This window comes from Octopus bimaculoides, chromosome 4, assembly GCF_001194135.2.
Source record: "Octopus bimaculoides isolate UCB-OBI-ISO-001 chromosome 4, ASM119413v2, whole genome shotgun sequence".
Taxonomy (NCBI): Eukaryota; Metazoa; Mollusca; class Cephalopoda; order Octopoda; family Octopodidae; genus Octopus; species Octopus bimaculoides.
This window is the reverse complement of record NC_068984.1, coordinates 20,993,132-21,005,902: the sequence shown is the minus strand read 5'-3', so window position 1 is coordinate 21,005,902 and position 12,771 is coordinate 20,993,132. Positions and strand designations below refer to the sequence as shown.

General features: G+C 35.5%; 1 long non-coding RNA gene across 1 annotated transcript; it reads right to left on the bottom strand.

Annotated features, from left to right (window-relative positions):
* Window positions 1–715: 715 nt before the first annotated feature.
* LOC128247562 (uncharacterized) lies at window positions 716–12,557 on the bottom strand. Its single transcript, XR_008263877.1, has 2 exons — window positions 12,204–12,557; window positions 716–1,319 (listed from the first exon to the last, which is right to left on the bottom strand). It is a non-coding gene; the product is annotated as an uncharacterized LOC128247562 (long non-coding RNA).
* Between the last annotated feature and the right edge of the window lie 214 nt (window positions 12,558–12,771).

Below are 12,771 nucleotides of genomic sequence, written 5' to 3'. Positions count from 1 at the left end.
ACAGAATGAGATAAAAATCCAAGACTGTGAAAAATTTCAGAACACTAACCAGTACACTTTCCCTCTCTTCATTTCTTTATTATCTCTCTCCCCGCTTTTCATTTTTTTTTTCTTTTCTTTTTTCCTCTCTTCCTGTTTTTGATTTGACCTTACAAACACATTCCCAACTTTTAAGTCACTTCAAAACAAACCCTCGATTCAATAACACCGTTTACAAACTCTATGCTTGGAATGACCAATTTTAAATACTATTGGAACTTACTCACAAGGTTCAGGAATCTTATATATATATAGGTTATGAGAGGAAATGTTTCAATAAGACCCAAAGGTGTCAGGTAATGCTGACTATATATACCATAGGAATATATATATATATCATTCTGCCTAAATAATGGACCTGCAGATACAATATCCCTGCATATATCACGTCTATTTTCATTCCTCCACTTCACTCTCTATTTCATATCTTATCTAGAATAACTATTGCTTAACCATTTTCTCACACCGTCTCCGATGAAGGGATATATAAAATATCCCTGAAACAGCTGTAAGGCCTTCTATTTATCAATGTTCTGAAATCTTTCACAGCCTTGGATTTTCATCTCATTCTGTTAATTTTTTATGTATGTATGTATGTATGTATGTATATATATGTATGTACATTCGCCATGCTGGACCGCTGAACTCTACACGTTTTTTTTTTTCATTCTCTCTCTTTTTATTTCCACTTATTCTTTTCTGTTGAAGAGCGTAGACTCGAAATGTAAAAAGACGTTTTCATATTTCCCGAGCGTCAAACCAATACACTTGTTTGTTGTTCATATGCTTGTCTTCGTCTTTTGTTTTTCTATAAATTTCAACTATATATACACACGCGTGCGCGCGCGCATATACATGTTCTCTATTTTTAATTATTTGAAATCTTCGTGAAAGAAGGAGCTGGTTTCTACGCCATATGCCCGTGGAGGGTATATCAGCCGAAACGTTGTGTTAACAACAAACAAGATGAGGACAAATATCCGTCAAATGTAAATAATGTAAATAATGTAAATAATCCCTCATCTCTTAAATATAGAACTGTAAGAGAAAACTAGTAGTTATGGACTAGAAAATAATGTGATAAAGAAATGTAATTCTAAAAACAGGGACGCCTATCCTCCGGGAAATATATGCCTTCATAAAAACGTGATATACAAATGTACAGCAGATGCATTTGTATATGTTGGTGCAACCGCGTGTTACTTCAATGATCGATATTGTAATCTTGTGACGTTTAAAAGCATTAACAAGAGATACTGCACGTCACTCGCTGACCTGATCTGGAATTAAAAGGAAGGAAAAGTACAATATAGTATAACATGGACGGTGATAAAAAAAAATGTATACCGTGCAATATCTTTTCAAAATCATTTAATCTCTGTACTGGGGAGGCACTATGTATTTTAATGTGTACAGATAAACTTAAAAATAGGTACCCTGAAATAGTTACTAGATGCAACCACAGGTTAAAATGCTCATTTTTTCAGTTTGATAAAAACAACTAATATCTAGAACTTTATCGATGGAATCTGCTTATTTATTTTATTTTATTATATGGTAATTGTTTCGGTAGTTCTTTTTTTAATAGTGAGAATGCGTGTAAGAAGTATATATGTTTGTATACATAAATAGATACGTGTGTGTATAAAGATAATTATATACTCAACTTTGCATGTAGGTTAGACTTTGAAATCTGCGTATATTAATAATGTAAATAGTAAAAATAGTAAGAACGTAAGTGTGTATGTGTGCATATCTAGATACATGTGCGTATATGTATATAAGACCAAATTTACTACTTTGTATATGGGTAAATGAAAGAATATGTATGAATGCGAGGGAGAGTTTACCTACTAACTTATTTACATTATTTACATTATTTACAGTTGATGGATATTTGTCCTTATCTTGTTTAGCGTACCTAATCGTTTAGATCACCTGTGAACTAAACCCCCATATACATATATATATATACAAAAATATGTGTGTGTGTGTGTGTTTTAATATATGTGTATATGTATATGCGACATAATCTATATTTTATGGTTCCATGATATACGTATGTATGTATGTATGTGTGCGTATGTATGCTTGCATTGTACATATGAATCAGTATACTTTGATTTATATGTATACATATACATACGTGGTATATGTCAATATGTAATAAAGGCGCATGTCCTAGTGATTAGGTTGTTGCATCCACGATCGCAAGAACGGGGTTTTAATTCCTGAACTGGGTGGTGCGTTGTGTTCTTCAGCAAAACAATTCATCTCACGTTGCTCTGTGATCACTTCAACACCTGACGTGTAATACACCGTGCACTTGTTCAGGCAACGTTGATTTGATGCAGGGGCTGAGCTAATGCTGAGTACAAACATTTGATTACTATAAACAAATAATTTCTGCAGGCTGTTCGGCAAAAAAATTACAGAACCGTCTTTCTCGGACTACGAAAGATCATCACAGTCTCCACGATCCTCATCATTGTCGTCGGTGGTGGCGTCGTCATCCCTTCCCCACCATCATCATGTCAATATGTATGTAGACAAATTTGAAGCAGTTACTTACATAACTAGGTGCTCCAATAATTAGAAGTATAAATCTAAAGTTACAGTCCGGATGAAGTATCTGAAAATTTTTCATTAATCCTACGTTTTCTTTTTTATACTTATTTTTAAACTTTGTGCCACCTTTTTTTTTTTTTTTTTTGACAACCAATTTCTACAGTTGTGCACACTTTCATTTTTATATCCCAAATCATTATGTCTGGTCTGTTAGGCTTCTATTTTAAAGAGATTTTGAAAAAAAGCATTAAATAAGTATTTGTTCATATTATGAGTATACTCTCTTCATTTATGTAATTCTTATATTTTTATCTTCAGGATAATCATATCTACGGATTATCTTATATATTAGTTTGAAAACGGCATCAAGCCTCCGAAGTAGTTAGTATCATGATGACGTTTTCAGACAGTTACTTATGATATAGGCGACTTCTTCGGTTTTAGCTCTATAGAACCAGAATCAGTTATCGCATGCTTCCCTATTCTTTTTGTACATCAGTTATTTTCTCTCGTTATTCGTAGTCTCCTTCAAAAGGAGAGCTCATTTAAATGTGATTGGTTCAAGACTATCTATATTGTCACTTTCAAGATTTCTGGCAACATAGCAGTACATGGACTTCTGCTCACTGGTTGAGGGCTTTTCATTTGCTATATTTATGTTTGTCTGTTTGTATGTTGTTGCATATACATGTATGTATTCAAATATTTAACCACTTTCTCTATATGTTTCCTTTCACTAAATTCGCTCTTTACGTATATTAAGAACATATTTCAATATATATCAATGTAAATATGAATGTGTATAAATATATCATTTCATATGCGTGTATTATGTATGCATTAATCTGTTTATGACAGACAGACAGACAGACAGACAGGTAAATAGATAGATAGATAGATAGATAGATAGATAGATAGATAGATAGATACCCACATCTGTATATATGTATGTGTATATATATATATATATATATATATATATATATATATATATATTCAAAATGTAGCTACATGTGGATCATTGGCGATTTTTTCTTCCGTCATCCTTTTCTCTTGGACTTTCGTCTGTCTCCTGTTTCTGAAGAACAGCTTTGCTCGAAACGTAAAACTACCTTTCTTTCTTTCCTTGAGCGTCTGGTAATATTTTGCAAGTACCACGTCCTCGCGGTGTTGTTTTTTGCTTCTTGGGGAGGGGTTAATTATATATATAAATATATGTACAAGTGACTAGACAAACAAAAGAAGGGTACTCATCACATTTATTGCGAGTTACATGTATACATCAAAACCATTTGATTCAAACTCCTTGGTACTCTGAGTTTCAAGCGCGTCGCTAGTCTTCGGCCAAAGACTAACGACACGCTTGAAACTCAGAGTACCAAGGAGTTTAAATCAAACTGTTTTGATCCATACACACACACACACATATATGTATGAATGTATGTCTATGTATATGTATATGCGTGTGTGCATATATATATATATATATATATATATATATATATATATATATATATATATATATATATATATATATATATATATATATATATGTATGTATGTATGTATGTATGTATGTGTGTATGTATGTATGTATGTATTATGTATGTATAAATAAGTTTGCGTATATATGTAAGTGCGTATATATTAGTACACAATCACGCATGAATATATACATACTCAGTATATATATACGTAACTCCAGCATTTCAGGGCAGAATACACTAACGCGTATATACGTACACGCACACGCACACGCACACACACGGACATAGGCATACAGACACTCGCGCACACACGCACACGCACTCATGCACACAGACATATGCATGCAAGCACACACACACACACACACACACACACACACAGACACACACACTACCACACGTGAAACCTGCACAGCTGTTGCTGAAAATATTTCCAGTTCATCAATTACACAGCACTCACTGTTGTAATGTGATGTATAACGTACAGCTAGTAACGCCCACGCCTTGCATTGCTAATGTGTGCAGTAGCAAACCTTGACAGAAATACTGTATAGAATATGTGGTGCCTTACGTATTTATTTATTTATTTATTTATTTATTTATTTATTTATTTATTTGTTTATTTATTTGTTTTTTTTTTATTTTTAACGTTCGTATTGTCGTTTTGCTTAAGTCTGTCTTTATCGATTTCGTTGTTCAGCATATTTTCTGCTTTTGTTTTTCTTTTCTTTTATTTGATATGAGCTGTGTGTGTGTGTGTGCGTGTGTGTGTGTGTGTGTGTGTTTGTGTGTGTTTGTGTGTGTTTGTGTGCGCGCGCGCATATGTGTCTGTCTGTCTGTGTCTGTGTGTCTATGTACTTGTGTGTGTGTGTGTGCGTGTGTGGAATAACGAATCGCCTCCAAGCCTTCTTTATTTTTTGCTGAAGTTTTTTGCGTGTGTTTCTGTGTCTCGATTGAAAGGAATGAAGCGGCGGAGGTAAACATTTGATATTAGGTGATCTCGTTGCTTTATAGTTCATAGCATAAATAAAGAACTTCTGGCAAGCAGACAACGATATATGGTCAGTCGCAGAAATATTTAAGCCTATTTTGATTATCGACAAAGGTAAAAGTATGTTAGTGTCAAGGTATTTAATGCATGGAGAATTTTAAATGCTAACTACAAATAATTCTGCGGTGAGAGACAACTGAACAGCAACAACAACCTCAACAACAAAATAGCCAATGATTAATTATATTTTATTATATTTTTAATAACTCATGCTTTAAATATATATGATATATGAAAACCTGCATCCAAAACAGTATTTTTTTATCATCAGTCTCAGAAAATATTTCAGTAAGAATAGCTTCTAACTTTCTGCCAGGCTCAAGCAAGACCAACAATGGTATACCCGTCAGACATCTGGAACAGTGATGCTGCTCTATATACACGCACAAACTGACCCCCATCTAAAAAAGATCATGTGCCACTCACATCCCCAACAGACTGCATCTTCACTCTTCCAAAATGATCGCTACTACTGCTCTTAAGTAACTAGTTACACACTACTTTCGTACAGATACAGTCTCTCGTCAACCATACTGTTTCATTTAGGGTCAACATTAAAAACTTCGATCAATTCTCTTTATCGAAAACGTAAATAATAATATGACTGGAGAAAGAACCTTGGTGTAGCGTGCTGCTCTCTCACTTCCGGTTGTTATTTACAGTTTCAATGTGTTGAACTGGAATACGAGCGAAATAAGGAAGATTGATAGGAAAATCCGTAAACTGCTGACTTGCAATAATATGCACCATCCAAAGGCAGACGTAGATCGTCTTTACCTACCCAGAGCTCAAGGAGGTCGAAGCTTGATCCAATTTGAAATCTTTTACAAAACTACCTCAATTGGACTGGCAAAATATCTTGAAACAGCTAATGACTGGATGCTAAAGCTCGTTGAAAACTACGAAAGACGTATGAAGAAGAGTAAAAAATTTTCAAGTGGGTTTATGCATAATACCCAGGTTGAACAGCATGATGGAAGTGCGGCAGTTGTAGTTGCAAAGAAGGAGAAATCAATGGCAAAGCAAAATGCGTTTGAACAATTAGCTGATAGGTGGGAACAAAAACCTCTGCATGGCAAATATGTGGCCCGTAGCAAACAAGCTGATGTAGACCAGAAGCACACCTTTTAGTAGCTACAGAGCTCAGGGCTAAAGGCAGAGAGTGAAGGCTTTGTCTTAGCAGCTCAACTATCAAGCCAATGTGATGAAAAATGTTGTAAACACGGAGTGCCGATATTGCAATGATGGGATTGAAACAGTCCACCACCTAATCTCTGGGTGTAAAGTTTTAGCGCTGTAGGGTACAAATGAAGACATGGCAGAGTTGGCCAATATCTACATCGGATAATGTATCGGTATTATAAAATCAAAACTGCTGACAAATGGTACGAGCACCACCCTGAGGCTGTAACTGAAGTAGAAAATGTAACTATTCTTTTGGACTTCCCAGTATGTACAGACCGGACCATCAAAGCTAATAAACCAGATATTGTAGTGAAAGACTAAAGCAATAAAGTCTGTTTATTGATTGACGTGAGCATACCTTGTAACAATAATATCTTGGCAAAAGAATTTGATAAGCTCAGAAAACAAAGATTTGCTAATCGAAATCAAAAAGATGAGGCATCTCAAGACGGTTACAATACCAGTGATTGTAGGAGCACTTGGAATGATCAAAAAAGGAAATGAAAATTATCTAAGAATGATCTCTGGCTTACCGTCCATGCAGGAAGTGCAAAAGATTGTTTAAACAGGTATATCACACGTATTGAGAAGCGCATTGTCACTGTGAATTCACTTTCCCTTTTTCCCTTTTATTTTCTTTGTTTACTTTTTTATTATTTGTTGTTTCCTTTTTCTCTCTGTCTTTCTTCTCCTTTTTCTCTACCACATGACTTTGTAAATGAGCAATCAGGTGTGTTTATTTTAATGGCCTACCATTATATACAGTGCGTTTCTTCGCCCTAGGTGTCAGGAGGACACTCGGCAAGAAATGGAAACAGAATTGAAAGCAGATGATAATGAAAGTAGTGACAGTAATAATAATAATAAATGCCCTGATGCAGTACCAGGCAATGGCTCTCATGCTTCTGATCTTAACTGATTGGAAGTGATATCATGTACATGTTTCCTTTTGATATAAAAGATGGACTACCATAAATATTCTGCTCAATACCACAGATTCGCTTGTCAGTTGCTTGACCATAACCAATTGTGCATGTCCTTTAGTGGCTGACGATATGTGCATTTCTGATCACGAGCAGGAGTAGTGGGGAATTTGGCAGGTGGTGGGGATAATTCATTTCTAGAAACATGAGTGCTTCGTTCACCATCCTTAAACAACCCTTATGCAGGAACCTTTCGAACGGGATGGGCTACTCGACCTGAAGAAAATTCTAACTGGGCCTCACCTGCAAGGTCATGCGCTGTTTATCTTGATATGAAGTCACCATGTCATGCACATATGGTTGTGGTGCATGTGCTTGGTGTACTCTTATGAAACGGGTAGTCATGATGGGTATATTGGGCTTTGTACATTTTATCCCAGCGTCACTTTTATGGCATGCGCTGATCTTTCATTCAGTGACGACAATGATGATGATGATTTCTTTAATTAGCCACAGGGTCAAATAATAATCATTCCCACTATAGGCGCACGGTCTGAAATTTGGGTGGAGGAGGGGTGCTAGTTGATTACATCGGCTCCAGTGTTCGACTGATGCTTACTTCAACGACCCAAAATGAAAGGCGAAGTCGACCCTAGCGGAATTTGAACTCTAATCTTGAAGCCAAACGAAATGCCGCTAAGCATCTAGTAACACTAATACTAGTATTAGTATTTTTTTTTTTTTTACTTAGTACAGCATAGTACAATTACGATAGGGCTTCATATATGCAATATAGTGCGTTGAAAAACTTTGATCTGCTGAGATTATCCTAGCAATTGGTCAATAAAATTCCCTCTACGATGTCTAAAATGAAAAATTAACAGGCAAGAAAGATAATTCCAATAAGATCAGTTGACCGAATTTTTTGGATAATGTAGAAAGTGCTGAGTGGAGTGGAGTGGATCTGGACTTTAAAATCAACTGGTGTCAATAAGGAATATATTTCCATATTATGATACCTCCTCAATGAAACATTTTACACTCTGTACACAAGTATTTGATTGATTTATACGCATACACCACACATGCGTACACATATATATGCGTGTGTATATGTATGTGTGCATGTATATATATATATATACATATATATATATATATATATATATATATATACATACATAGCTATGTATATACACACACATGTACATAAATACTTAAATATAAACATGCATAGGTACTTACATACATACACACATATATACGTACATACATACATACATACATAGATACATACATACATACATACATACATACATACATACATACATACATACATACATATATGCATACACAAATACGTACGTACGTACCTTTACAATAATAGAAAGAACCCAACCAATTGGGAAATTAGAGTTACAAGTCATTAAAGGCACTGAGAAGATGTGCAAAATATTCCAGAAGTCTTAGCATGCCATAACAACATATACACACGTACAGACATGGAAATATATATGTGTGTATGTATGCATAAGTCAAAATATATAGAGGCAAACATGCAGTAGCATCTACGCTTGCTGACATTTATGCGTGTACACACTCGTACAAACATACTTGCTTACATAAATACTTATGCACATGCATGCATTTATAAATGCATGCATTCGTGCATACACACACGAAAACTGGAGTAAGAAACACTCTGCATACTACAAAGAGGCTATGCTTGGGTATGTTTCTTTTAAACTGCAAAAAGATGATAGTATTAGCATGGAGTATAATCTTTCTGGGTTCGTGGCCGCCAAATAACGTCATATATTAGGGGCTAAGCTTTTACAATCCAAGAGCAAAATATCTGGACAGCGAAGCCCTCCGACTTCGTAATGAGGCGTGTGCTATTTCGGAATTTCTCTCTCCTACAGGGACATCTAAACAAAGACTAGATGAAATTAAGTCTACTAAGTCCTTTGACAGGTTTTATTTTCAGCCTGCAGAATGTCTAATGAAAACCAAATTCCTTACCAAGCAGGTTTGGTAAGGTTGCTGATTTAGACGCCGACCGCCCGACCTTTCGACAGGTTGTACTGGATTACATGCTACCAGTAGCCCTAAGAATGACCTGATATACATACATACACACACACACACACACACACACACACACACACACACACACACACACGCACACACACACACACACATACATACATACATACATACATACATACATACATACATACATACATACATACATACATATTCCAAGGAGACAGCCTCTCTGTGATGTTGTCTATACTTTCTGTAAACCCCTTGTCATTCATGTGATGGAAGTCTGATGGATATCTCACTGGTTCACAAGGAAACAGAAATACCAAAATTACACATTGTTTCTCTGTAGATGAATTAAAACTTTATGCAAAGAATATGCATGAGATGGAAAAGAGCCTTGACCTAGTTACAACATTCTCAAACGATGTAGAGTTGGAGTTTGGTCAAAATATGGTTGTGAAAAGGGGAAAAACTACAAACCGGACTAATAATATCTTCATCAATGATTTGACTGTTTCCCCTGTATCTGACGAGGAATTTTACAGGTAACTGGTGGATGAAAATATATCTTACAATGGCACTTGTAACAAAACACGTATCACTAAGGAATATTACAGCCGAATAAAGAAAATTTGGACCTCAGAACTCTTTCCATTCAATAAAACAGTGGCCCGCAATGTGCTTGCAGTACCAGTACTCATACCAACATTTACCTAAGTTATACATAGCTTCGGACCAAACATAGCCCGCATCTATGAACAGAATCTTTGAAAAAGTATATCAGTAAAGACATAACAAACTACTATATTTCAATATAGTTACACACAAAAAGATATATATTGCTACATCCTCTATATGCACAAAAAAAAAAAAACCCACAACATAGAACCTCCGAAATAGCCACAAATGATTGGTCTCACAATTGTTGATAATTTGTGATGACACTCACACACATGTAATACTATAAAAACTGAAATGTAGTGACTGTACTTTTTCTTCTCTGACAGAATATTCTTTAACCTTGATCACTTACTGGTTCTCTACAAAAACTCTTCAACTGTTTTGGAAGTACTAATACTAGATACCCTTATAGCCTAGATCACACCCACAAAAAGTCGTTCGGTTAATTGGCAGAGAAGCACTAACACAAATGCTACAACCACTGGCCCGCAAACTTGCTGATTCAGCTTTCTGCATCTCCTACAATCAACACAACCATCACTGAAAAAGGGAGCTACAACCCCTTATGAGCTTAACAGATACTCTCGTCACTCTCTTCCTCAAGTCATACCGATTGTTTCTGTCTCATCTCACATATCCTATAATAAGCCGTATATTCCTTACTAATCCAAATTTGCAGCTTTTAGAAATTCATTTCTTATCCACAGACGTCTTTCGACGTCTGTGGAGAAGAAATGTGAAGTATATTATGGTAAAGAAAACTTAGCCTATCCATTATGATGCAGTTTTCACAGTATCACATGGATATGCACTTCATATTCGAGGCTCCGACGAATCTTTAGAATGTTATTCAGGTACTCAACTATGAGTCCAGAATAGCAGAAACAGCTGTGAGCTAATGAAGTTCATAACATAACCAACGTTTTCTTTCGTCGTCTCTTTTTCTCATGAACTAATATGTATGTATGTTTGTATGTAAGCTATTAGTAATAAAGGGGCTGGGATGAACCGCCCAAAAATTCATTTCGTGTAGACGACACACGCTAGAAAGCATCGAAATTCTATATCGGTTAACTAAATTTCGTCAGCACCGGCGGATGATACTACTGTAGTGTGACATCACCGTGCTGCCGTTCATCAGTAGTAGGAAGCTAAGCACTAAATTCCAGACAAAAAATCTCTCAAGCCTAGAATAATACTGAATAAACAGCCAGTGATATCGTGAAAAGCTATAATGTAAAATAACTATCAGCGACATAAGCAACCTTTATAACGAATATTAATTAGCAAATCCAACCTAACCGGGATGTGTTGTTTATGACGTCGTAAACTGCAGTGAACGTCACGAAAATTCATTTCTTGTAGAGGACAAATGCTAAATAGCATCGAAGTTCTATATAGGTTGACTAAATTTCCTCAGCACCGGTGGATGGCACTACTGTATCACGTGATCTGGTCAGTATTATTCTACATGGGTCTGATTGAGTTTCTGTCTGGCATTCGGTGTTTGGCATCCTAGTGATGATGACCCGCAATACGGTGAAATCACGTGATACAGTTGTGCCACCCGCCGGTACTGGCGAAATTTAGTCAACCGATATAGAATTTCGAAGCTTTTTAGCATTTGTCGTCTACACGAAATGATTTTTGAGGACGTTCATCGCAGCCTACGGCGTTATAAGAACATCCAGGTTAGATTGGATGTGTTAATTAATATGCATATATGTATGATATTCTTAAATTAGAAATTATAAATTATATGTAAAAATTGTTTTTTGTTAAAGTAAATCAACATAGACCTGATGGAGGGAAATTTCTGTGTTAGCGCTTTTCGCTGTTTTCAAAATTTCAAACGGGCGTTTGTTGAGGAATTTTTAAATATCCTTAAAAATATTTAATTTAAGTAAACCTTTTTTCAAATATTGTGACCGTATCACGAAATTTTTCTAAAAATATTTTTCCTTTGATGTGTGTGCGTACGTGAGTGTGTGTGTGTGTGTGTGTGTGTGTGTGTGTGTGTGTGTGTGTGTGTGTGTGTGTGTGTGTGTGTATGCGTGTGTGTGTGTGTGTACATGCACTGTGTGTGTGCATATATATATATATATATATAGGCCAACAGTTTTTCTTGAAATGATACACTTAAAGTATGCCAAATATATTCCCAAAATATATTTGTTTTGCTAAAGTAAGGCGAGGTTTGACGTTTAAAATGTAACTTACGGTTAAATTTGATGACATATAAATACACATTCTCTTCCACTGATGAGAAAGGTGTGGTTTCCTTCAGACTACAGGTAGAAGTAATCATTGCATCACTTTCTGTTGCTTTCATCAGTTTCGTTTGCCTCTATTTTTAATTTTTTTTTTCTTTTTGTTCCCATTCTCCTAAAACTGGAGTGTTGAAATATCAAAGAATCGGTCTCTGCTTCGTTTCTTCTTCTTCCAATTATCTTACCAGTTGCAATTTTGGCAAACATTAGAGAATGCTTTGAAAAAAAAAAAAGAATGAAAGAATAAAAGAATAAAACATATTTCTTCTCGATTATGATATCTAGGGAATATCTTATAAATAAATGAAAAAAAAAAAGAACAAAAACAAGCTGTCTGCGAAAGTTAGAAAGCAGAAGGTGAAACATGAGGCTTGCCTCAAGAAGGAAAAGCTATCGTTTCGGACAGAACCTTTTTAATATGTTATTGTTCTCTGATAATGGTGCTGTCTAACACACCAATTTCTGCTCTTTCATACAGCACACTAAAATAATTCAAATTTACCATTTTGTCTTTCAGT